We start from the raw sequence: 25209 nt of genomic DNA on the forward strand, positions 1-25209 counted from the left end.
TGGCTCTCTTATATTTCCATGATTGTACAGTGGTTAGTACTCTGCGTTGTGGCCGCAGCAACCACGGTTCGAAAATGGGTCACGGCATTATGATTTTGTTTCTCAATCATCCATTTTTTCACAATACTGAATCTTAAGAAAATTTCAGAAAGTAAGCAGATTCTTTGAAGGTGCTTGCACTATTTGTGTTTAATGCTTATTATAAAGCTATCTTAACATGCTTTGAATAATTTAATTGTGAATTATTTTACTAAAGGACTAGGAATTTGACATAAATTCTAGAATTCAGGAAAGAAGAATGTTTGGGCTCTGTCTGAGTAAATTCATTACATTTTTGAAAGATCTTTTAGCAGTCACAAGGATTATTGTACCTAAAACGTTTTTGGGAAACAATCCCTGCAGATAGTGTACAGTCAATTTCCAAAATGTGATTCTGTATATACTTCAATAACCATAAACCTCCAAAACTGGCTCAAAAACAGGAAAGACACTTCAATTACTACAAGACACCCGGGACAGTGGGCAATGGATAACGTGTCTCACTATGGATCTGTAGATTGTAAGTTCGACTCCTACCTGGCTCGCTTAAATTGACATGATCGTATAGTGGTTAGTACTCTGCGTTGTGGCCGCAGCAACCCCGGTTCGAATCCGGGTCACGGCATTTTGATTTTGTTTCTCAATCATCCATTTTTTCACAATACTGAATCTTAAGAAAATTTCAGAAAGTAAGCAGATTCTTTGAAGGTGCTTGCACTATTTGTGTTTAATGCTTATTATAAAGCTATCTTAACATGCTTTGAATAATTTAATTGTGAATTATTTTACTAAAGTACTGGGAATTTGACATAAATTCTAGAATTCAGGAAAGAAGAATGTTTGGGCTTCCTTCTGAGTAAGTTCATTACATTTTTGAAATATCTTTTAGCAGTCACAATTATTATTTTACCTAAAACGTTTTTGGGAAACAATCCCTGCAGATAGTGTACAGTCAATTTCCAAAATGTGATTCTGTATACACTTCCATAACCATAAAACTCTGAAAATAGGCTCAAAAACAGGAAAGACACTTCAATTACTACAAAACACGTGGGCCAGTGGCGCAATGGATAACGCGTCTGACTACGGATCAGAAGATTGTTGGTTTAATTCTTACCTGGCTCTCTTATATTTCCATGATTGTACAGTGGTTAGTACTCTGCGTTGTGGCCGCAGCAACCACGGTTCGAAAATGGGTCACGGCATTATGATTTTGTTTCTCAATCATCCATTTTTTCACAATACTGAATCTTAAGAAAATTTCAGAAAGTAAGCAGATTCTTTGAAGGTGCTTGCACTATTTGTGTTTAATGCTTATTATAAAGCTATCTTAACATGCTTTGAATAATTTAATTGTGAATTATTTTACTAAAGGACTAGGAATTTGACATAGATTCTAGAATTCAGGAAAGAAGAATGTTTGGGCTCTGTCTGAGTAAGTTCATTACATTTTTGAAAGATCTTTTAGCAGTCACAAGGATTATTGTACCTAAAACGTTTTTGGGAAACAATCCCTGCAGATAGTGTACAGTCAATTTCCAAAATGTGATTCTGTATATACTTCAATAACCATAAAACTCCAAAACTGGCTCAAAAACAGGAAAGACACTTCAATTACTACAAGACACCCGGGACAGTGGGCAATGGATAACGTGTCTGACTATGGATCTGTAGATTGTAGGTTCGACTCCTACCTGGCTCGCTTAAATTGCCATGATCGTATAGTGGTTAGTACTCTGCGTTGTGGCCGCAGCAACCCCGGTTCGAATCCGGGTCACGGCATTTTGATTTTGTTTCTCAATCATCCATTTTTTCACAATACTGAATCTTAAGAAAATTTCAGAAAGTAAGCAGATTCTTTGAAGGTGCTTGCACTATTTGTGTTTATTGCTTATTATAAAGCTATCTTAACATGCTTTGAATAATTTAATTGTGAATTATTGTACTAAAGTACTGGGAATTTGACATAAATTCTAGAATTCAGGAAAGAAGAATGTTTGGGCTTCCTTCTGAGTAAGTTCATAACATTTTTGAAATATCTTTTAGCAGTCACAATTATTATTTTACCTAAAACGTTTTTGGGAAACAATCCCTGCAGATAGTCTACAGTCAATTTCCAAAATGTGATTCTGTATATACTTCATTAACCATAAAACTCTGAAAATAGGCTCAAAAACAGGAAAGACACTTCAATTACTACAAAACACGTGGGCCAGTGGCGCAATGGATAACGCGTCTGACTACGGATCAGAAGATTGTAGGTTCGACTCCTACCTGGCTCGCTTATATTGCCTTGATCGCATAGTGGTTAGTACTCTGCGTTGTGGCCGCAGCAACCCCGGTTCGAAAACAGGTCACGGCATTTTGATTTTGTTTCTCAATCATCCATTTTTTCACAAAACTCAATCTTAAGAAAATTTCAGAAAGTAAGCAGATTCTTTGAAGGTGCTTGCACTATTTGTGTTTAATGCTTATTATAAAGCTATCTTAACATGCTTTGAATAATTTAATTGTGAATTATTTTACTAAAGTACTGGGAATTTGACATAAATTCTGGAATTCAGGAAAGAAGAATGTTTGTGCTCTGTCTGAGTAAGTTCATTACATTTTTGAAAGATCTTTTAGCAGTCACAAGAATTATTGTACCTAAAACGTTTTTGGGAATCAATCCCTGCAGATAGTGTACAGTCAATTTCCAAAATGTGATTCTGTATATACTTCAATAACCATAAAACTTTAAAACAGGCTCAAAAACAGGAAAGACACTTCAATTACTACAGGGCACCTGGGCCAGTGGCGCAATGGATAACGTGTCTGACTATGGATCATAAGTTTGTAGGTTCGACTCCTACCTGGCTCGCTTAAATTGCCGTGATCGTAAAGTGGTTAGTACTCTGCGTTGTGGCCGCAGCAACCCCGGTTCGAATCCGGGTCATGGCATTTTGATTTTGTTTCTCAATCATCCATTTTTTCACAATACTGAATCTTAAGAAAATTTCAGAAAGTAAGCAGATTCTTTGAAGGTGCTTGCACTATTTGTGTTTAATGCTTATTATAAAGCTATCTTAACATGCTTTGAATAATTTAATTGTGAATTATTGTACTAAAGTACTTGGAATTTGACATAAATTCTAGAATTCAGGAAAGAAGAATGTTTGGGCTTCCTTCTGAGTAAGTTCATCACATTTTTGAAATATCTTTTAGCAGTCACAATTATTATTTTACCTAAAACTTTTTGGGAAACAATCCCTGCAGATAGTGTACAGTCAATTTCCAAAATGTGATTCTGTATACACTTCAATAACCATAAAACTCTGAAAACAGGCTCAAAAACAGGAAAGACACTTCAATTTCTGCAAAACACTTGGGCCAGTGGCGCAATGGATAACGTGTCTGACTACGGATCAGAAGATTGTAGGTTCGACTCCTACCTGGCTCGCTTATATTGCCATGATCGTATAGTGGTTAGTACTCTGAGTTGTGGCCGCAGCAACCCCAGTTCGAAAACAGGTCACGGCATTTTGATTTTGTTTCTCAATCATCCATTTTTTCACAATACTGAATCTTAAGAAAATTTCAGAAAGTAAGCAGATTCTTTGAAGGTGCTTGCACTATTTGTGTTAATGCTTATTATAAAGCTATCTTAACATGCTTTGAATAATTTAATTGTGAATTATTGTACTAAAGTACTGGGAATTTGACATAAATTCTAGAATTCAGGAAAGAAGAATGTTTGGGCTTCCTTCTGAGTAAGTTCATTACATTTTTGAAATATCTTTTAGCAGTCACAATTATTATTTTACCTAAAACGTTTTTGGGAAACAATCCCTGCAGATAGTGTACAGTCAATTTCCAAAATGTGATTCTGTATACACTTCCATAACCATAAAACTCTGAAAATAGGCTCAAAAACAGGAAAGACACTTCAATTACTACAAAACACGTGGGCCAGTGGCGCAATGGATAATGCGTCTGACTACGGATCAGAAGATTGTTGGTTTAATTCTTACCTGGCTCTCTTATATTTCCATGATTGTACAGTGGTTAGTACTCTGCGTTGTGGCCGCAGCAACCACGGTTCGAAAATGGGTCACGGCATTATGATTTTGTTTCTCAATCATCCATTTTTTCACAATACTGAATCTTAAGAAAATTTCAGAAAGTAAGCAGATTCTTTGAAGGTGCTTGCACTATTTGTGTTTAATGCTTATTATAAAGCTATCTTAACATGCTTTGAATAATTTAATTGTGAATTATTTTACTAAAGGACTAGGAATTTGACATAAATTCTAGAATTCAGGAAAGAAGAATGTTTGGGCTCTGTCTGAGTAAATTCATTACATTTTTGAAAGATCTTTTAGCAGTCACAAGGATTATTGTACCTAAAACGTTTTTGGGAAACAATCCCTGCAGATAGTGTACAGTCAATTTCCAAAATGTGATTCTGTATATACTTCAATAACCATAAACCTCCAAAACTGGCTCAAAAACAGGAAAGACACTTCAATTACTACAAGACACCCGGGACAGTGGGCAATGGATAACGTGTCTCACTATGGATCTGTAGATTGTAAGTTCGACTCCTACCTGGCTCGCTTAAATTGACATGATCGTATAGTGGTTAGTACTCTGCGTTGTGGCCGCAGCAACCCCGGTTCGAATCCGGGTCACGGCATTTTGATTTTGTTTCTCAATCATCCATTTTTTCACAATACTGAATCTTAAGAAAATTTCAGAAAGTAAGCAGATTCTTTGAAGGTGCTTGCACTATTTGTGTTTAATGCTTATTATAAAGCTATCTTAACATGCTTTGAATAATTTAATTGTGAATTATTTTACTAAAGTACTGGGAATTTGACATAAATTCTAGAATTCAGGAAAGAAGAATGTTTGGGCTTCCTTCTGAGTAAGTTCATAACATTTTTGAAATATCTTTTAGCAGTCACAATTATTATTTTACCTAAAACGTTTTTGGGAAACAATCCCTGCAGATAGTCTACAGTCAATTTCCAAAATGTGATTCTGTATATACTTCAATAACCATAAAACTCTGAAAATAGGCTCAAAAACAGGAAAGACACTTCAATTACTACAAAACACGTGGGCCAGTGGCGCAATGGATAACGCGTCTGACTACGGATCAGAAGATTGTAGGTTCGACTCCTACCTGGCTCGCTTATACTGCCTTGATCGCATAGTGGTTAGTACTCTGAGTTGTGGCCGCAGCAACCCTGGTTCGAAAACAGGTCACAGCATTTTGATTTTGTTTCTCAATCATCCATTTTTTCACAAAACTCAATCTTAAGAAAATTTCAGAAAGTAAGATGATTCTTTGAAGGTGCTTGCACTATTTGTGTTTAATGCTTATTATAAAGCTATCTTAACATGCTTTGAATAATTTAATTGTGAATTATTGTACTAAAGGACTAGGAATTTGACATAAATTCTGGAATTCAGGAAAGAAGAATGTTTGGGCTCTGTCTGAGTAAGTTCATCACATTTTTTAAAGATCTTTTAGCAGTCACAAGGATTATTTTACCTAAAACGTTTTTGGGAAACAATCCCTGCAGATAGTGTACAGTCAATTACCAAAATGTGATTCTGTATATACTTCAATAACCATAAAATTCTGAAAACAGGTTCAAAAACAGGAAAGACACTTCTATTACTACAAGACACCCGGGCCAGTGGGCAATGGATAACGTATATGACTATGGATCTGTAGATTGTAGGTTCGACTCCTACCTGGCTCGCTTAATTTGCCGTGATCGTATAGTGGTTAGTACTCTGAGTTGTGGCCGCAGCAACCCCGGTTCGAAAACAGGTAACGGCATTTTGATTTTGTTTCTCAATCATCCATTTTTTCACAATACTGAATCTTAAGAAAATTTCAGAAAGTAAGCAGATTCTTTGAAGGTGCTTGCACTATTTGTGTTTAATGCTTATTATAAAGCTATCTTAACATGCTTTGAATAATTTAATTGTGAATTATTGTACTAAAGTACTTGGAATTTGACATAAATTCTAGAATTCAGGAAAGAAGAATGTTTGGGCTTCCTTCTGAGTAAGTTCATCACATTTTTGAAATATCTTTTAGCAGTCACAATTATTATTTTACCTAAAACGTTTTTGGGAAACAATCCCTGCAGATAGTGTACAGTCAATTTCCAAAATGTGATTCTGTATACACTTCAATAACCATAAAACTCCGAAAATCGGCTCAAAAACAGGAAAGACACTTCAATTACTACAAAACACTTGGGCCAGTGGCGCAATGGATAACGCGTCTGACTACGGATCAGAAGATTGTAGGTTCGACTCCTACCTGGCTCGCTTATATTGCCTTGATCGTATAGTGGTTAGTACTCTGAGTTGTGGCCGCAGCAACCCCAGTTTGAAAACAGGTCACGGCATTTTGATTTTGTTTCTCAATCATCCATTTTTTCACAATACTGAATCTTAAGAAAATTTCAGAAAGTAAGCAGATTCTTTGAAGGTGCTTGCACTATTTGTGTTTAATGCTTATTATAAAGCTATCTTAACATGCTTTGAATAATTTAATTGTGAATTATTGTACTAAAGGACTGGGAATTTGACATAAATTCTGGAATTCAGGAAAGAAGAATGTTTGGGCTCTGTCTGAGTAAGTTCATCACATTTTTTAAAGATCTTTTAGCAGTCACAAGGATTATTTTACCTAAAACGTTTTTGGGAAACAATCCCTGCAGATAGTGTACAGTCAATTTCCAAAATGTGATTCTGTATATACTTCAATAACCATAAAACTCCAAAACTGGCTCAAAAACAGGAAAGACACTTCAATTACTACAGGGCACCTGGGCCAGTGGCGCAATGGATAACGTGTCTGACTGCGGATCATAAGTTTGTAGGTTCGACTCCTACCTGGCTCGCTTAAATTGACGTGATCGTATAGTGGTTAGTACTCTGCGTTGTGGCCGCAGCAACCCCGGTTCAAATCCGGGTCATGGCATTTTGATTTTGTTTCTCAATCATCCATTTTTTCACAATACTGAATCTTATGAAAATTTCAGAAAGTAAGCAGATTCTTTGAAGGTGCTTGCACTATTTGTGTTTAATGCTTATTATAAAGCTATCTTAACATGCTTTGAATAATTTAATTGTGAATTATTGTACTAAAGTACTGGGAATTTGACATAAATTCTAGAATTCAGGAAAGAAGAATGTTTGGTCTTCCTTCTGAGTAAGTTCATTACATTTTTGAAATATCTTTTAGCAGTCACAATTATTATTTTACCTAAAACGTTTTTGGGAAACAATCCCTGCAGATAGTGTACAGTCAATTTCCAAAATGTGATTCTGTATACACTTCCATAACCATAAAACTCTGAAAATAGGCTCAAAAACAGGAAAGACACTTCAATTACTACAAAACACGTGGGCCAGTGGCGCAATGGATAACGCGTCTGACTACGGATCAGAAGATTGTTGGTTTAATTCTTACCTGGCTCTCTTATATTTCCATGATTGTACAGTGGTTAGTACTCTGCGTTGTGGCCGAAGCAACCACGGTTCGAAAATGGGTCACGGCATTATGATTTTGTTTCTCAATCATCCATTTTTTCACAATACTGAATCTTAAGAAAATTTCAGAAAGTAAGCAGATTCTTTGAAGGTGCTTGCACTATTTGTGTTTAATGCTTATTATAAAGCTATCTTAACATGCTTTGAATAATTTAATTGTGAATTATTTTACTAAAGGACTAGGAATTTGACATAGATTCTAGATTTCAGGAAAGAAGAATGTTTGGGCTCTGTCTGAGTAAGTTCATTACATTTTTGAAAGATATTTTAGCAGTCACAAGGATTATTGTACCTAAAACGTTTTTGGGAAACAATCCCTGCAGATAGTGTACAGTCAATTTCCAAAATGTGATTCTGTATATACTTCAATAACCATAAAACTCCAAAACTGGCTCAAAAACAGGAAAGACACTTCAATTACTACAAGACACCCGGGACAGTGGGCAATGGATAACGTGTCTGACTATGGATCTGTAGATTGTAGGTTCGACTCCTACCTGGCTCGCTTAAATTGCCATGATCGTATAGTGGTTAGTACTCTGCGTTGTGGCCGCAGCAACCCCGGTTCGAATCCGGGTCACGGCATTTTGATTTTGTTTCCCATATCATCCATTTTTTCACAATACTGAATCTTAAGAAAATTTCAGAAAGTAAGCAGATTCTTTGAAGGTGCTTGCACTATTTGTGTTTAATGCTTATTATAAAGCTATCTTAACATGCTTTGAATAATTTAATTGTGAATTATTGTACTAAAGTACTGGGAATTTGACATAAATTCTAGAATTCAGGAAAGAAGAATGTTTGGGCTTCCTTCTGAGTAAGTTCATAACATTTTTGAAATATCTTTTAGCAGTCACAATTATTATTTTACCTAAAACGTTTTTGGGAAACAATCCCTGCAGATAGTCTACAGTCAATTTCCAAAATGTGATTCTGTATATACTTCAATAACCATAAAACTCTGAAAATAGGCTCAAAAACAGGAAAGACACTTCAATGACTACAAAACACGTTGGCCAGTGGCGCAATGGAGAACGCGTCTGACTACGGATCAGAAGTTTGTAGGTTCGACTCCTACCTGGCTCGCTTATATTGCCTTGATCGCATAGTGGTTAGTACTCTGCGTTGTGGCCGCAGCAACCCTGGTTCGAAAACAGGTCACGGCATTTTGATTTTGTTTCTCAATCATCCATTTTTTCACAAAACTCAATCTTAAGAAAATTTCAGAAAGTAAGCAGATTCTTTGAAGGTGCTTGCACTATTTGTGTTTAATGCTTATTATAAAGCTATCTTAACATGCTTTGAATAATTTAATTGTGAATTATTTTACTAAAGGACTGGGAATTTGACATAAATTCTGGAATTCAGGAAAGAAGAATGTTTGTGCTCTGTCTGAGTAAGTTCATTACATTTTTGAAAGATCTTTTAGCAGTCACAAGGATTATTGTACCTAAAACGTTTTTGGGAATCAATCCCTGCAGATAGTGTACAGTCAATTTCCAAAATGTGATTCTGTATATACTTCAATAACCATAAAACTTTAAAACAGGCTCAAAAACAGGAAAGACACTTCAATTACTACAGGGCACCTGGGCCAGTGGCGCAATGGATAACGTGTCTGACTATGGATCATAAGTTTGTAGGTTCGACTCCTACCTGGCTCGCTTAAATTGCCGTGATCGTAAAGTGGTTAGTACTCTGCGTTGTGGCCGCAGCAACCCCGGTTCGAATCCGGGTCATGGCATTTTGATTTTGTTTCTCAATCATCCATTTTTTCACAATACTGAATCTTAAGAAAATTTCAGAAAGTAAGCAGATTCTTTGAAGGTGCTTGCACTATTTGTGTTTAATGCTTATTATAAAGCTATCTTAACATGCTTTGAATAATTTAATTGTGAATTATTGTACTAAAGTACTTGGAATTTGACATAAATTCTAGAATTCAGGAAAGAAGAATGTTTGGGCTTCCTTCTGAGTAAGTTCATCACATTTTTGAAATATCATTTAGCAGTCACAATTATTATTTTACCTAAAACGTTTTTGGGAAATAATCCCTGCAGATAGTGTACAGTCAATTTCCAAAATGTGATTCTGTATACACTTCAATAACCATAAAACTCTGAAAACAGGCTCAAAAACAGGAAAGACACTTCAATTTCTACAAAACACTTGGGCCAGTGGCGCAATGGATAACGCGTCTGACTACGGATCAGAAGATTGTAGGTTCGACTCCTACCTGGCTCGCTTATATTGCCATGATTGTATAGTGGTTAGTACTCTGAGTTGTGGCCGCAGCAACCCCAGTTCGAAAACAGGTCACGGCATTTTGATTTTGTTTCTCAATCATCCATTTTTTCACAATACTGAATCTTAAGAAAATTTCAGAAAGTAAGAAGATTCTTTGAAGGTGCTTGCACTATTTGTGTTTAATGCTTATTATAAAGCTATCTTAACATGCTTTGAATAATTTAATTGTGAATTATTTTACTAAAGGACTGGGAATTTGACATAAATTCTGGAATTCAGGAAAGAAGAATGTTTGGGCTCTGTCTGAGTAAGTTCATCACATTTTTTAAAGATCTTTTAGCAGTCACAAGGATTATTTTACCTAAAACGTTTTTGGGAAACAATCCCTGCAGATAGTGTACAGTCAATTACCAAAATGTGATTCTGTATATACTTCAATAACCATAAAATTCTGAAAACAGGCTCAAAAACAGGAAAGACACTTCAATTACTACAAGACACCCGGGACAGTGGGCAATGGATAACGTGTCTGACTATGGATCTGTAGATTGTAGGTTCGACTCCTACCTGGCTCGCTTAATTTGCCGTGATCGTATAGTGGTTAGTACTCTGTGTTGTGGCCGCAGCAACCCCGGTTCGAATCCGTGTCACGGCATTTTGATTTTGTTTCTCAATCATCCATTTTTTCACAATACTGAATCTTAAGAAAATTTCAGAAAGTAAGCAGATTCTTTGAAGGTGCTTGCACTATTTGTGTTTAATGCTTATTATAAAGCTATCTTAACATGCTTTGAATAATTTAATTGTGAATTATTGTACTAAAGTACTGGGAATTTGACATAAATTCTAGAATTCAGGAAAGAAGAATGTTTGGGCTTCCTTCTGTGTAAGTTCATCACATTTTTGAAATATCTTTTAGCAGTCACAATTATTATTTTACCTAAAACGTTTTTGGGAAACAATCCCTGCAGATAGTCTACAGTCAATTTCCAAAATGTGATTCTGTATATACTTCAATAACCATAAAACTCTGAAAATAGGCTCAAAAACAGGAAAGACACTTCAATTACTACAAAACACGTGGGCCAGTGGCGCAATGGATAACGCGTCTGACTACGGATCAGAAGATTGTAGGTTCGACTCTTACCTGGCTTGCTTATATTGCCTTGATCGCATAGTGATTAGTACTCTGCGTTGTGGCCGCAGCAACCCCGGTTCGAAAACAGGTTACAGCATTTTGATTGTGTTTCTCAACCATCCATTTTTTCACAATACTGAATCTTAAGAAAATTTCAGAAAGTAAGCAGATTCTTTGAAGGTGCTTGCACTATTTGTGTTTAATGCTTATTATAAAGCTATCTTAACATGCTTTGAATAATTTAATTGTGAATTATTGTACTAAAGGACTAGGAATTTGACATAAATTCTGGAATTCAGGAAAGAAGAATGTTTGGGCTCTGTCTGAGTAAGTTCATCACATTTTTGAAAGATCTTTTAGCAGTCACAAGGATTATTTTACCTAAAACGTTTTTGGGAAACAATCCCTGCAGATAGTGTACAGTCAGTTTCCAAAATGTGATTCTGTATATACTTCAATAACCATAAAACTCCAAAACTGGCTCAAAAACAGGAAAGACACTTCAATTACTACAAGACACCCGGGACAGTGGGCAATGGATAACGTGTCTGACTATGGATCTGTAGATTGTAGGTTCGACTCCTACCTGGCTCGCTTAAATTGCCATGATCGTATAGTGGTTAGTACTCTGCGTTGTGGCCGCAGCAACCCCGGTTCGAATCTGGGTCACGGCATTTTGATTTTGTTTCTCAATCATCCATTTTTTCACAATACTGAATCTTAAGAAAATTTCAGAAAGTAAGCAGATTCTTTGAAGGTGCTTGCACTATTTGTGTTTAATGCTTATTATAAAGCTATCTTAACATGCTTTGAATAATTTAATTGTGAATTATTGTACTAAAGTACTGGGAATTTGACATAAATTCTAGAATTCAGGAAAGAAGAATGTTTGGGCTTCCTTCTGAGTAAGTTCATAACATTTTTGAAATATCTTTTAGCAGTCACAATTATTATTTTACCTAAAACGTTTTTGGGAAACAATCCCTGCAGATAGTCTACAGTCAATTTCCAAAATGTGATTCTGTATATACTTCAATAACCATAAAACTCTGAAAATAGGCTCAAAAACAGGAAAGACACTTCAATTACTACAAATCACGTGGGCCAGTGGCGCAATGGATAACGCGTCTGACTACGGATCAGAAGATTGTAGGTTCGACTCCTACCTGGCTCGCTTATATTGCATTGATTGCATAGTGGTTAGTACTCTGCGTTGTGGCCGCAGCAACCCCGGTTCGAAAACAGGTCACGGCATTTTGATTTTGTTTCTCAATCATCCATTTTTTCACAAAACTCATTCTTAAGAAAATTTCAGAAAGTAAGCAGATTCTTTGAAGGTGCTTGCACTATTTGTGTTTAATGCTTATTATAAAGCTATCTTAACATGCTTTGAATAATTTAATTGTGAATTATTTTACTAAAGGACTGGGAATTTGACATAAATTCTGGAATTCAGGAAAGAAGAATGTTTGTGCTCTGTCTGAGTAAGTTCATTACATTTTTGAAAGATCTTTTAGCAGTCACAAGGATTATTGTACCTAAAACGTTTTTGGGAATCAATCCCTGCAGATAGTGTACAGTCAATTTCCAAAATGTGATTCTGTATATACTTCAATAACCATAAAACTTTAAAACAGGCTCAAAAACAGGAAAGACACTTCAATTACTACAGGGCACCTGGGCCAGTGGCGCAATGGATAACGTGTCTGACTATGGATCATAAGTTTGTAGGTTCGACTCCTACCTGGCTCGCTTAAATTGCCGTGATCGTAAAGTGGTTAGTACTTTGCGTTGTGGCCGCAGCAACCCCGGTTCGAATCCGGGTCATGGCATTTTGATTTTGTTTCTCAATCATCCATTTTTTCACAATACTGAATCTTAAGAAAATTTCAGAAAGTAAGCAGATTCTTTGAAGGTGCTTGCACTATTTGTGTTTAATGCTTATTATAAAGCTATCTTAACATGCTTTGAATAATTTAATTGTGAATTATTGTACTAAAGTACTTGGAATTTGACATAAATTCTAGAATTCAGGAAAGAAGAATGTTTGGGCTTCCTTCTGAGTAAGTTCATCACATTTTTGAAATATCTTTTAGCAGTCACAATTATTATTTTACCTAAAACGTTTTTGGGAAACAATCCCTGCAGATAGCGTACAGTCAATTTCCAAAATGTGATTCTGTATACACTTCAATAACCATAAAACTCTGAAAACAGGCTCAAAAACAGGAAAGACACTTCAATTTCTACAAAACACTTGGGCCAGTGGCGCAATGGATAACGCGTCTGACTACGGATCAGAAGATTGTAGGTTCGACTCCTACCTGGCTCGCTTATATTGCCATGATCGTATAGTGGTTAGTACTCTGAGTTGTTGCCGCAGCAACCCCAGTTCGAAAACAGGTCACGGCATTTTGATTTTGTTTCTCAATCATCCATTTTTTCACAATACTGAATCTTAAGAAAATTTCAGAAAGTAAGCAGATTCTTTGAAGGTGCTTGCACTATTTGTGTTTAATGCTTATTATAAAGCTATCTTAACATGCTTTGAATAATTTAATTGTGAATTATTTTAATAAAGGACTGGGAATTTGACATAAATTCTGGAATTCAGGAAAGAAGAATGTTTGGGCTCTGTCTGAGTAAGTTCATTACAGTTTTGAAAGATCTTTTAGCAGTCACAAAGATTATTGTACCTAAAACATTTTTGGGAAACAATCCCTGCAGATAGTGTACAGTCAATTTCCAAAATGTGATTCTGTATATACTTCAATAACCATAAAACTCTGAAAACAGGCTCAAAAACAGGAAAGACACTTCAATTACTACAAGGCAACTGGTCCGGTGGCGCAATGGATAACGCGTCTGACTACGGATCAGAAGATTGTTGGTTCAATTTCTACCTGGCTCGCTTATATTTCCATGATTGTACAGTGGTTTGTACTCTGTGTTGTGGCCGCAGCAACCCTGGTTCGAAAATGGGTCTTGGCATTATGATTTTGTTTCTCAATCATCCATTTTTTCACAATACTGAATCTTAAGAAAATTTCAGAAAGTATGAAGATTCTTTGAAGGTGCTTGCACTATTTGTGTTTAATGCTTATTATAAAGCTATCTTAACATGCTTTGAATAATTTAATTGTGAATTATTGTACTAAGGGACTGGGAATTTGACATAAATTCTGGAATTCAGGAAAGAAGAATGTTTGGGCTCTGTCTGAGTAAGTTCATCACATTTTTTAAAGATCTTTTAGCAGTCACAAGGATTATTTTACCTAAAACGTTTTTGGGAAACAATCCCTGCAGATAGTGTACAGTCAATTACCAAAATGTGATTCTGTATATACTTCAATAACCATAAAATTCTGAAAACAGGCTCAAAAACAGGAAAGATACTTCTATTACTACAAGACACCCGGGACAGTGGGCAATGGATAACGTGTATGACTATGGATCTGTAGATTGTAGGTTCGACTCCTACCTGGCTCGCTTAATTTGCCGTGATCGTATAGTGGTTAGTACTCTGAGTTGTGGCCGCAGCAACCCCGGTTCGAAAACAGGTCACGGCATTTTGATTTTGTTTCTCAATCATCCATTTTTTCACAATACTGAATCTTAAGAAAATTTCAGAAAGTAAGCAGATTCTTTGAAGGTGCTTGCACTATTTGTGTTTAATGCTTATTATAAAGCTATCTTAACATGCTTTGAATAATTTAATTGTGAATTATTGTACTAAAGTACTTGGAATTTGACATAAATTCTAGAATTCAGGAAAGAAGAATGTTTGGGCTTCCTTCTGAGTAAGTTCATCACATTTTTGAAATATCTTTTAGCAGTCACAAGGATTATTATTTTACCTAAAACGTTTTTGGGAAACAATCCCTGCAGATAGTGTACAGTCAATTACCAAAATGTGATTCTGTATATACTTCAATAACCATAAAATTCTGAAAACAGGCTCAAAAACAGGAAAGATACTTCTATTACTACAAGACACTCGGGACAGTGGGCAATGGATAATGTGTCTGACTATGGATCTGTAGATTGTAGGTTCGACTCCTACCTGGCTCGCTTAATTTGCCGTGATCGTATAGTGGTTAGTACTCTGTGTTGTGGCCGCAGCAACCCCGGTTCGAATCCGGGTCACGGCATTTTGATTTTGTTTCTCAATCATCCATTTTTTCACAATACTGAATCTTAAGAAAATTTCAGAAAGTAAGCAGATTCTTTGAAGGTGCTTGCACTATTTGTGATTAATGCTTATTATAAAGCTATCTTAACATGCTTTGAATAATTTAATTGTGAATTATTGTACTAAAGGACTGGGAATTTGACATAAATTCTAGAATTCAGGAAAGTAGAATGTTTGGGCTTCCTTCTGAGTAAGTTCATCACATTTTTGAAATATCTTTTAGCAGTCACAATTATTATTTTACCTAAAACGTTTTTGGGAAACAATCCCTGCAGATAGTCTACAGTCAATTTCCAAAATGTGATTCTGTATATACTTCAATAACCATAAAACTCTGAAAATAGGCTCAAAAACAGGAAAGACACTTCAATTATTACAGAACACGTGGGCCAGTGGCGCAATGGATAACGCGTCTGACTATGGATCAGAAGATTGTAGGTTCGACTCCTACCTGGCTCGCTTATATTGCCTTGATCGCATAGTGGTTAGTACTCTGCGTTGTGGCCGCAGCAACCCCGGTTCGAAAACAGGTCACGGCATTTTGATTTTGTTTCTCAATCATCCATTTTTTCACAAAACTCAATCTTAAGAAAATTTCAGAAAGTAAGCAGATTTGAAGGTGCTTGCACTATTTGTGTTTAATGCTTATTATAAAGCTATCTTAACATGCTTTGAATAATTTAATTGTGAATTATTGTACTAAAGTACTTGGAATTTGACATAAATTCTTGAATTCAGGAAAGAAGAATGTTTGGGCTTCCTTCTGAGTAAGTTCATCACATTTTTTAAATATCTTTTAGCAGTCACAATTATTATTTTACCTAAAACGTTTTTGGGAAACAATCCCTGCAGATAGTGTACAGTCAATTTCCAAAATGTGATTCTGTATACACTTCAATAACCATAAAACTCTGAAAATCGGCTCAAAAACAGGAAAGACACTTCAATTACTACAAAACACTTGGGCCAGTGGCGCAATGGATAACGCGTCTGACTACGGATCAAAAGATTGCAGGTTCGACTCCTACCTGGCTCGCTTATATTGACTTGATCGTATAGTGGTTAGTACTCTAAGTTGTGGCCGCAGCAACCCCAGTTTGAAAACAGGTCACGGCATTTTGATTTTGTTTCTCAATCATCCATTTTTTCACAATACTGAATCTTAAGAAAATTTCAGAAAGTAAGCAGATTCTTTGAAGGTGCTTGCACTATTTGTGTTTAATGCTTATTATAAAGCTATCTTAACATGCTTTGAATAATTTAATTGTGAATTATTGTACTAAAGGACTGGGAATTTGACATAAATTCTGGAATTCAGGAAAGAAGAATGTTTGGGCTCTGTCTGAGTAAGTTCATCACATTTTTTAAAGATCTTTTAGCAGTCACAAGGACTATTTTACCTAAAATGTTTTTGGGAAACAATCCCTGCAGATAGTGTACAGTCAATTTCCAAAATGTGATTCTGTATATACTTCAATAACCATAAAACTCCAAAACTGGCTCAAAAACAGGAAAGACACTTCAATTACTACAGGGCACCTGGGCCAGTGGCGCAATGGATAACGTGTCTGACTGCGGATCATAAGTTTGTAGGTTCGACTCCTACCTGGCTCGCTTAAATTGACGTGATCGTATAGTGGTTAGTACTCTGCGTTGTGGCCGCAGCAACCCCGGTTTGAAAACAGGTCACGGCATTTTGATTTTGTTTCTCAATCATCCATTTTTTCACAATACTGAATCTTATGAAAATTTCAGAAAGTAAGCAGATTCTTTGAAGGTGCTTGCACTATTTGTGTTTAATGCTTATTATTAAGCTATCTTAACATGCTTTGAATAATTTAATTGTGAATTATTGTACTAAAGTACTGGGAATTTGACATAAATTCTAGAATTCAGGAAAGAAGAATGTTTGGGCTTCCTTCTGAGTAAGTTCATTACATTTTTGAAATATCTTTTAGCAGTCACAATTATTATTTTACCTAAAACGTTTTTGGGAAACAATCCCTGCAGATAGTGTACAGTCAATTTCCAAAATGTGATTCTGTATACACTTCCATAACCATAAAACTCTGAAAATAGGCTCAAAAACAGGAAAGACACTTCAATTACTACAAAACACGTGGGCCAGTGGCGCAATGGATAATGCGTCTGACTACAGATCAGAAGATTGTAGGTTTAATTCTTACCTGGCTCTCTTACATTTCCATGATTGTACAGTGGTTAGTACTCTGCATTGTGGCCGCAGCAACCTCGGTTCGAAAATGGGTCACGGCATTATGATTTTGTTTCTCAATCATCCATTTTTTCACAATACTGAATCTTAAGAAAATTTCAGAAAGTAAGCAGATTCTTTGAAGGTGCTTGCACTATTTGTGTTTAATGCTTATTATAAAGCTATCTTAACATGCTTTGAATAATTTAATTGTGAATTATTTTACTAAAGGACTAGGAATTTGACATAGATTCTAGAATTCAGGAAAGAAGAATGTTTGGGCTCTGTCTGAGTAAGTTCATTACATTTTTGAAAGATCTTTTAGCAGTCACAAGGATTATTGTACCTAAAACGTTTTTGGGAAACAATCCCTGCAGATAGTGTACAGTCAATTTCCAAAATATGATTCTGTATATACTTCAATAACCATAAAACTCCAAAACTGGCTCAAAAACAGGAAAGACACTTCAATTACTACAAGACACCCGGGACAGTGGGCAATGGATAACGTGTCTGACTATGGATCTGTAGATTGTAGGTTCGACTCCTACCTGGCTCGCTTAAATTGCCATGATCGTATAGTGGTTAGTACTCTGCGTTGTGGCCGCAGCAACCCCGGTTCGAATCCGGGTCACGGCATTTTGATTTTGTTTCTCAATCATCCATTTTTTCACAATACTGAATCTTAAGAAAATTTCAGAAAGTAGGCAGATTCTTTGAAGGTGCTTGCACTATTTGTGTTTAATGCTTATTATAAAGCTATCTTAACATGCTTTGAATAATTTAATTGTGAATTATTGTACTAAAGTACTGGGAATTTGACATAAATTCTAGAATTCAGGAAAGAAGAATGTTTGGGCTTCCTTCTGAGTAAGTTCATAACATTTTTGAAATATCTTTTAGCAGTCACAATTATTATTTTACCTAAAACGTTTTTGGGAAACAATCCCTGCAGATAGTCTACAGTCAATTTCCAAAATGTGATTCTGTATATACTTCAATAACCATAAAACTCTGAAAATAGGCTCAAAAACAGGAAAGACACTTCAATTACTACAAAACACGTGGGCCAGTGGCGCAATGGATAATGCGTCTGACTACGGATCAGAAGATTGTAGGTTCGACTCCTACCTGGCTCGCTTATATTGCCTTGATCGCATAGTGGTTAGTACTCTGAGTTGTGGCCGCAGCAACCCCGGTTCGAAAACAGGTCACGGCATTTTGATTTTGTTTCTCAATCATCCATTTTTTCACAAAACTCAATCTTAAGAAAATTTCAGAAAGTAAGCAGATTCTTTGAAGGTGCTTGCACTATTTGTGTTTAATGCTTATTATAAAGCTATCTTAACATGCTTTGAATAATTTAATTGTGAATTATTTTACTAAAGGACTGGGAATTTGACATAAATTCTGGAATTCAGGAAAGAAGAATGTTTGTGCTCTGTCTGAGTAAGTTCATTACATTTTTGAAAGATCTTTTAGCAGTCACAAGAATTATTGTACCTAAAACGTTTTTGGGAATCAATCCCTGCAGATAGTGTACAGTCAATTTCCAAAATGTGATTCTGTATATACTTCAATAACCATAAAACTTTAAAACAGGCTCAAAAACAGGAAAGACACTTCAATTACTACAGGGCACCTGGGCCAGTGGCGCAATGGATAACGTGTCTGACTATGGATCATAAGTTTGTAGGTTCGACTCCTACCTGGCTCGCTTAAATTGCCGTGATCGTAAAGTGGTTAGTACTCTGCGTTGTGGCCGCAGCAACCCCGATTCGAATCCGGGTCATGGCATTTTGATTTTGTTTCTCAATCATCCATTTTTTCACAATACTGAATCTTAAGAAAATTTCAGAAAGTAAGCAGATTCTTTGAAGGTGCTTGCACTATTTGTGTTTAATGCTTATTATAAAGCTATCTTAACATGCTTTGAATAATTTAATTGTGAATTATTGTACTAAAGTACTTGGAATTTGACATAAATTCTAGAATTCAGGAAAGAAGAATGTTTGGGCTTCCTTCTGAGTAAGTTCATCACATTTTTGAAATATCTTTTAGCAGTCACAATTATTATTTTACCTAAAACGTTTTTGGGAAACAATCCCTGCAGATAGTGTACAGTCAATTTCCAAAATGTGATTCTGTATACACTTCAATAACCATAAAACTCTGAAAACAGGCTCAAAAACAGGAAAGACACTTCAATTACTACAAAACACTTGGGCCAGTGGCGCAATGGATAACGTGTCTGACTACGGATCAGAAGATTGTAGGTTCGACTCCTACCTGGCTCGCTTATATTGCCATGATCGTATAGTGGTTAGTACTCTGAGTTGTGGCCGCAGCAACCCCAGTTCGAAAACAGGTCACGGCATTTTGATTTTGTTTCTCAATCATCCATTTTTTCACAATACTGAATCTTAAGAAAATTTCAGAAAGTAAGCAGATTCTTTGAAGGTGCTTGCACTATTTGTGTTAATGCTTATTATAAAGCTATCTTAATATGCTTTGAATATTTTAATTGTGAATTACTGTACTAAAGTACTGGGAATTTGACATAAATTCTAGAATTCAGGAAAGAAGAATGTTTGGGCTTCCTTCTGAGTAAGTTCATTACATTTTTGAAATATCTTTTAGCAGTCACAATTATTATTTTACCTAAAACGTTTTTGGGAAACAATCCCTGCAGATAGTGTACAGTCAATTTCCAAAATGTGATTCTGTATACACTTCCATAACCATAAAACTCTGAAAATAGGCTCAAAAACAGGAAAGACACTTCAATTACTACAAAACACGTGGGCCAGTGGCGCAATGGATAATGCGTCTGACTACGGATCAGAAGATTGTTGGTTTAATTCTTACCTGGCTCTCTTATATTTCCATGATTGTACAGTGGTTAGTACTCTGCGTTGTGGCCGCAGCAACCACGGTTCGAAAATGAGTCACGGCATTATGATTTTGTTTCTCAATCATCCATTTTTTCACAATACTGAATCTTAAGAAAATTTCAGAAAGTAAGCAGATTCTTTGAAGGTGCTTGCACTATTTGTGTTTAATGCTTATTATAAAGCTATCTTAACATGCTTTGAATAATTTAATTGTGAATTATTTTACTAAAGGACTAGGAATTTGACATAAATTCTAGAATTCAGGAAAGAAGAATGTTTGGGCTCTGTCTGAGTAAGTTCATTACATTTTTGAAAGATCTTTTAGCAGTCACAAGGATTATTGTACCTAAAACGTTTTTGGGAAACAATCCCTGCAGATAGTGTACAGTCAATTTCCAAAATGTGATTCTGTATATACTTCAATAACCATAAAACTCTGAAAATAGGCTCAAAAACAGGAAAGACACTTCAATTACTACAAAACACGTGGGCCAGTGGCGCAATGGATAACGCGTCTGACTACGGATCAGAAGATTGTAGGTTCGACTCCTACCTGGCTCGCTTATACTGCCTTGATCTCATAGTGGTTAGTACTCTGCGTTGTGGCCGCAGCAACCCCGGTTCGAAAACAGGTCACAGCATTTTGATTTTGTTTCTCAATCATCCATTTTTTCACAAAACTCAATCTTAAGAAAATTTCAGAAAGTAAGATGATTCTTTGAAGGTGCTTGCACTATTTGTGTTTAATGCTTATTATAAAGCTATCTTAACATGCTTTGAATAATTTAATTGTGAATTATTGTACTAAAGGACTAGGAATTTGACATAAATTCTGGAATTCAGGAAAGAAGAATGTTTGGGCTCTGTCTGAGTAAGTTCATCACATTTTTTAAAGATCTTTTAGCAGTCACAAGGATTATTTTACCTAAAACGTTTTTGGGAAACAATCCCTGCAGATAGTGTACAGTCAATTACCAAAATGTGATTCTGTATATACTTCAATAACCATAAAATTCTGAAAACAGGTTCAAAAACAGGAAAGACACTTCTATTACTACAAGACACCCGGGACAGTGGGCAATGGATAACGTATATGACTATGGATCTGTAGATTGTAGGTTCGACTCCTACCTGGCTCGCTTAATTTGCCGTGATTGTATAGTGGTTAGTACTCTGAGTTGTGGCCGCAGCAACCCCGGTTCGAAAACAGGTCACGGCATTTTGATTTTGTTTCTCAATCATCCATTTTTTCACAATACTGAATCTTAAGAAAATTTCAGAAAGTAAGCAGATTCTTTGAAGGTGCTTCCACTATTTGTGTTTAATGCTTATTATAAAGCTATCTTAACATGCTTTGAATAATTTAATTGTGAATTATTGTACTAAAGTACTTGGAATTTGACATAAATTCGAGAATTCAGGAAAGAAGAATGTTTGGGCTTCCTTCTGAGTAAGTTCATCACATTTTTGAAATATCTTTTAGCAGTCACAATTATTATTTTACCTAAAACGTTTTTGGGAAACAATCCCTGCAGATAGTGTACAGTCAATTTCCAAAATGTGATTCTGTATACACTTCAATAACCATAAAACTCCGAAAATCGGCTCAAAAACAGGAAAGACACTTCAATTACTACAAAACACTTGGGCCAGTGGCGCAATGGATAACGCGTCTGCCTACGGATCAGAAGATTGTAGGTTCGACTCCTACCTGGCTCGCTTATATTGCCTTGATCGTATAGTGGTTAGTACTCTGAGTTGTGGCCGCAGCAACCCCAATTTGAAAACAGGTCACAGCATTTTGATTTTGTTTCTCAATCATCCATTTTTTCACAATACTGAATCTTAAGAAAATTTCAGAAAGTAAGCAGATTCTTTGAAGGTGCTTGCACTATTTGTGTTTAATGCTTATTATAAAGCTATCTTAACATGCTTTGAATAATTTAATTGTGAATTATTGTACTAAAGGACTGGGAATTTGACATAAATTCTGGAATTCAGGAAAGAAGAATGTTTGGGCTCTGTCTGAGTAAGTTCATCACATTTTTTAAAGATCTTTTAGCAGTCACAAGGATTATTTTACCTAAAACGTTTTTGGGAAACAATCCCTGCAGATAGTGTACAGTCAATTTCCAAAATGTGATTCTGTATATACTTCAATAACCATAAAACTCCAAAACTGGCTCAAAAACAGGAAAGACACTTCAATTACTACAGGGCACCTGGGCCAGTGGCGCAATGGATAACATGTCTGACTGCGGATCATAAGTTTGTAGGTTCGACTCCTACCTGGCTCGCTTAAATTGACGTGATCGTATAGTGGTTAGTACTCTGCGTTGTGGCCGCAGCAACCCCGGTTTGAAAACAGGTCACGGCATTTTGATTTTGTTTCTCAATCATCCATTTTTTCACAATACTGAATCTTAAGAAAATTTCAGAAAGTAAGCAGATTCTTTGAAGGTGCTTGCACTATTTGTGTTTAATGCTTATTATAAAGCTATCTTAACATGCTTTGAATAATTTAATTGTGAATTATTTTAATAAAGGACTGGGAATTTGACATAAATTCTGGAATTCAGGAAAGAAGAATGTTTGGGCTCTGTCTGAGTAAGTTCATTACATTTTTGAAAGATCTTTTAGCAGTCACAAGGATTATTGTACCTAAAACGTTTTTGGGAATCAATCCCTGCAGATAGTGTATAGTCAATTTCCAAAATGTGATTCTGTATATACTTCAATAACCATAAAACTTTAAAACAGGCTCAAAAACAGGAAAGACACTTCAATTACTACAGGGCACCTGGGCCAGTGGCGCAATGGATAACGTGTCTGACTATGGATCATAAGATTGTAGGTTCGACTCCTACCTGGCTTGCTTATATTGCCGTGATCGTATAGTGGTTAGTACTCTGCGTTGTGGCCACAGCAACCCCAGTTCAAATCCGGGTCACGGCATTTTGATTTTGTTTCTCAATCATCCATTTTTTCACAATACTGAATCTTATGAAAATTTCAGAAAGTAAGCAGATTCTTTGAAGGTGCTTGCACTATTTGTGTTTAATGCTTATTATAAAGCTATCTTAACATGCTTTGAATAATTTAATTGTGAATTATTGTACTAAAGTACTTGGAATTTGACATAAATTCTAGAATTCAGGAAAGAAGAATGTTTGGGCTTCCTTCTGAGTAAGTTCATCACATTTTTGAAATATCTTTTAGCAGTCACAATTATTATTTTACCTAAAACGTTTTTGGGAAACAATCCCTGCAGATAGTGTACAGTAAATTTCCAATATGTGATTCTGTATACACTTCAATAACCATAAAACTCTGAAAATAGGCTCAAAAACAGGAAAGACACTTCAATTTCTACAAAACACTTGGGCCAGTGGCACGATGGATAACGCGTCTGACTACGGATCAGAAGATTGTAGGTTCGACTCCTACCTGGCTCGCTTATATTGCCTTGATCGTATAGTGGTTATTACTCTGAGTTGTGGCCGCAGCAACCCCAGTTCGAAAACAGGTCACGGCATTTTGATTTTGTTTCTCAATCATCCATTTTTTTACAATACTGAATCTTAAGAAAATTTCAGAAAGTAAGCAGATTCTTTGAAGGTGCTTGCACTATTTGTGTTTAATGCTTATTATAAAGCTATCTTAACATGCTTTGAATAATTTAATTGTGAATTATTGTACTAAAGTATTTGCAATTTGACATAGATTCTAGAATTCAGGAAAGAAGAATGTTTGGGCTCTGTCTGAGTAAGTTCATTACATTTTTGAAAGATCTTTTAGCAGTCACAAGGATTATTGTACCTAAAACGTTTTTGGGAAACAATCCCTGCAGATAGTGTACAGTCAATTTCCAAAATATGATTCTGTATATACTTCAATAACCATAAAACTCCAAAACTGGCTCAAAAACAGGAAAGACACTTCAATTACTACAAGACACCCGGGACAGTGGGCAATGGATAACGTGTCTGACTATGGATCTGTAGATTGTAGGTTCGACTCCTACCTGGCTCGCTTAAATTGCCATGATCGTATAGTGGTTAGTACTCTGCGTTGTGGCCGCAGCAACCCCGGTTCGAATCCGGGTCACGGCATTTTGATTTTGTTTCTCAATCATCCATTTTTTCACAATACTGAATCTTAAGAAAATTTCAGAAAGTAGGCAGATTCTTTGAAGGTGCTTGCACTATTTGTGTTTAATGCTTATTATAAAGCTATCTTAACATGCTTTGAATAATTTAATTGTATATTATTGTACTAAAGTACTGGGAATTTGACATAAATTCTAGAATTCAGGAAAGAAGAATGTTTGGGCTTCCTTCTGAGTAAGTTCATAACATTTTTGAAATATCTTTTAGCAGTCACAATTATTATTTTACCTAAAACGTTTTTGGGAAACAATCCCTGCAGATAGTCTACAGTCAATTTCCAAAATGTGATTCTGTATATACTTCAATAACCATAAAACTCTGAAAATAGGCTCAAAAACAGGAAAGACACTTCAATTACTACAAAACACGTGGGCCAGTGGCGCAATGGATAATGCGTCTGACTACGGATCAGAAGATTGTAGGTTCGACTCCTACCTGGCTCGCTTATATTGCCTTGATCGCATAGTGGTTAGTACTCTGAGTTGTGGCCGCAGCAACCCCGGTTCGAAAACAGGTCACGGCATTTTGATTTTGTTTCTCAATCATCCATTTTTTCACAAAACTCAATCTTAAGAAAATTTCAGAAAGTAAGCAGATTCTTTGAAGGTGCTTGCACTATTTGTGTTTAATGCTTATTATAAAGCTATCTTAACATGCTTTGAATAATTTAATTGTGAATTATTTTACTAAAGGACTGGGAATTTGACATAAATTCTGGAATTCAGGAAAGAAGAATGTTTGTGCTCTGTCTGAGT

The 25209-nt window shown here is 35.8% G+C and overlaps 25 non-coding genes across 25 annotated transcripts; all 25 read left to right on the forward strand.

The window, feature by feature from the left end:
* The first annotated feature begins 1749 nt into the window (after window positions 1-1749).
* On the forward strand, window positions 1750-1821 carry TRNAH-GUG (transfer RNA histidin (anticodon GUG)). The gene has a single exon. It is a non-coding gene; the product is annotated as a tRNA-His (tRNA).
* Window positions 1822-2248: 427 nt separating this feature from the next.
* Window positions 2249-2321, forward strand: TRNAR-ACG (transfer RNA arginine (anticodon ACG)). Its single transcript has one exon. It is a non-coding gene; the product is annotated as a tRNA-Arg (tRNA).
* Window positions 2322-2826: 505 nt separating this feature from the next.
* TRNAH-AUG (transfer RNA histidin (anticodon AUG)) lies at window positions 2827-2899 on the forward strand. The gene has a single exon. It is a non-coding gene; the product is annotated as a tRNA-His (tRNA).
* Window positions 2900-3405: 506 nt separating this feature from the next.
* On the forward strand, window positions 3406-3478 carry TRNAR-ACG (transfer RNA arginine (anticodon ACG)). Its single transcript has one exon. It is a non-coding gene; the product is annotated as a tRNA-Arg (tRNA).
* A 1663-nt stretch (window positions 3479-5141) lies between these two features.
* On the forward strand, window positions 5142-5214 carry TRNAR-ACG (transfer RNA arginine (anticodon ACG)). The gene has a single exon. It is a non-coding gene; the product is annotated as a tRNA-Arg (tRNA).
* Window positions 5215-6299: 1085 nt separating this feature from the next.
* On the forward strand, window positions 6300-6372 carry TRNAR-ACG (transfer RNA arginine (anticodon ACG)). Its single transcript has one exon. It is a non-coding gene; the product is annotated as a tRNA-Arg (tRNA).
* A 505-nt stretch (window positions 6373-6877) lies between these two features.
* TRNAR-GCG (transfer RNA arginine (anticodon GCG)) lies at window positions 6878-6950 on the forward strand. The gene has a single exon. It is a non-coding gene; the product is annotated as a tRNA-Arg (tRNA).
* Window positions 6951-8115: 1165 nt separating this feature from the next.
* On the forward strand, window positions 8116-8187 carry TRNAH-GUG (transfer RNA histidin (anticodon GUG)). Its single transcript has one exon. It is a non-coding gene; the product is annotated as a tRNA-His (tRNA).
* A 1006-nt stretch (window positions 8188-9193) lies between these two features.
* TRNAH-AUG (transfer RNA histidin (anticodon AUG)) lies at window positions 9194-9266 on the forward strand. The gene has a single exon. It is a non-coding gene; the product is annotated as a tRNA-His (tRNA).
* A 507-nt stretch (window positions 9267-9773) lies between these two features.
* TRNAR-ACG (transfer RNA arginine (anticodon ACG)) lies at window positions 9774-9846 on the forward strand. Its single transcript has one exon. It is a non-coding gene; the product is annotated as a tRNA-Arg (tRNA).
* A 2242-nt stretch (window positions 9847-12088) lies between these two features.
* TRNAR-ACG (transfer RNA arginine (anticodon ACG)) lies at window positions 12089-12161 on the forward strand. Its single transcript has one exon. It is a non-coding gene; the product is annotated as a tRNA-Arg (tRNA).
* Window positions 12162-12666: 505 nt separating this feature from the next.
* TRNAH-AUG (transfer RNA histidin (anticodon AUG)) lies at window positions 12667-12739 on the forward strand. Its single transcript has one exon. It is a non-coding gene; the product is annotated as a tRNA-His (tRNA).
* A 507-nt stretch (window positions 12740-13246) lies between these two features.
* TRNAR-ACG (transfer RNA arginine (anticodon ACG)) lies at window positions 13247-13319 on the forward strand. Its single transcript has one exon. It is a non-coding gene; the product is annotated as a tRNA-Arg (tRNA).
* A 1747-nt stretch (window positions 13320-15066) lies between these two features.
* TRNAH-GUG (transfer RNA histidin (anticodon GUG)) lies at window positions 15067-15138 on the forward strand. Its single transcript has one exon. It is a non-coding gene; the product is annotated as a tRNA-His (tRNA).
* Window positions 15139-15565: 427 nt separating this feature from the next.
* On the forward strand, window positions 15566-15638 carry TRNAH-AUG (transfer RNA histidin (anticodon AUG)). Its single transcript has one exon. It is a non-coding gene; the product is annotated as a tRNA-His (tRNA).
* Window positions 15639-16720: 1082 nt separating this feature from the next.
* TRNAR-GCG (transfer RNA arginine (anticodon GCG)) lies at window positions 16721-16793 on the forward strand. The gene has a single exon. It is a non-coding gene; the product is annotated as a tRNA-Arg (tRNA).
* Window positions 16794-17958: 1165 nt separating this feature from the next.
* Window positions 17959-18030, forward strand: TRNAH-GUG (transfer RNA histidin (anticodon GUG)). Its single transcript has one exon. It is a non-coding gene; the product is annotated as a tRNA-His (tRNA).
* Window positions 18031-18457: 427 nt separating this feature from the next.
* Window positions 18458-18530, forward strand: TRNAR-ACG (transfer RNA arginine (anticodon ACG)). The gene has a single exon. It is a non-coding gene; the product is annotated as a tRNA-Arg (tRNA).
* Window positions 18531-19035: 505 nt separating this feature from the next.
* On the forward strand, window positions 19036-19108 carry TRNAH-AUG (transfer RNA histidin (anticodon AUG)). Its single transcript has one exon. It is a non-coding gene; the product is annotated as a tRNA-His (tRNA).
* A 507-nt stretch (window positions 19109-19615) lies between these two features.
* TRNAR-ACG (transfer RNA arginine (anticodon ACG)) lies at window positions 19616-19688 on the forward strand. Its single transcript has one exon. It is a non-coding gene; the product is annotated as a tRNA-Arg (tRNA).
* A 1085-nt stretch (window positions 19689-20773) lies between these two features.
* On the forward strand, window positions 20774-20846 carry TRNAR-ACG (transfer RNA arginine (anticodon ACG)). Its single transcript has one exon. It is a non-coding gene; the product is annotated as a tRNA-Arg (tRNA).
* Window positions 20847-21931: 1085 nt separating this feature from the next.
* On the forward strand, window positions 21932-22004 carry TRNAR-ACG (transfer RNA arginine (anticodon ACG)). The gene has a single exon. It is a non-coding gene; the product is annotated as a tRNA-Arg (tRNA).
* A 1083-nt stretch (window positions 22005-23087) lies between these two features.
* TRNAH-AUG (transfer RNA histidin (anticodon AUG)) lies at window positions 23088-23160 on the forward strand. Its single transcript has one exon. It is a non-coding gene; the product is annotated as a tRNA-His (tRNA).
* A 1165-nt stretch (window positions 23161-24325) lies between these two features.
* TRNAH-GUG (transfer RNA histidin (anticodon GUG)) lies at window positions 24326-24397 on the forward strand. Its single transcript has one exon. It is a non-coding gene; the product is annotated as a tRNA-His (tRNA).
* A 427-nt stretch (window positions 24398-24824) lies between these two features.
* On the forward strand, window positions 24825-24897 carry TRNAR-ACG (transfer RNA arginine (anticodon ACG)). The gene has a single exon. It is a non-coding gene; the product is annotated as a tRNA-Arg (tRNA).
* The last annotated feature ends 312 nt before the right edge of the window (window positions 24898-25209 follow it).

The sequence above is a fragment of the Taudactylus pleione genome, unplaced genomic scaffold (genome assembly GCF_031769625.1).
Source record: "Taudactylus pleione unplaced genomic scaffold, aTauple2 ptg000551l, whole genome shotgun sequence".
Classification (NCBI taxonomy): Eukaryota; Metazoa; Chordata; class Amphibia; order Anura; family Myobatrachidae; genus Taudactylus; species Taudactylus pleione.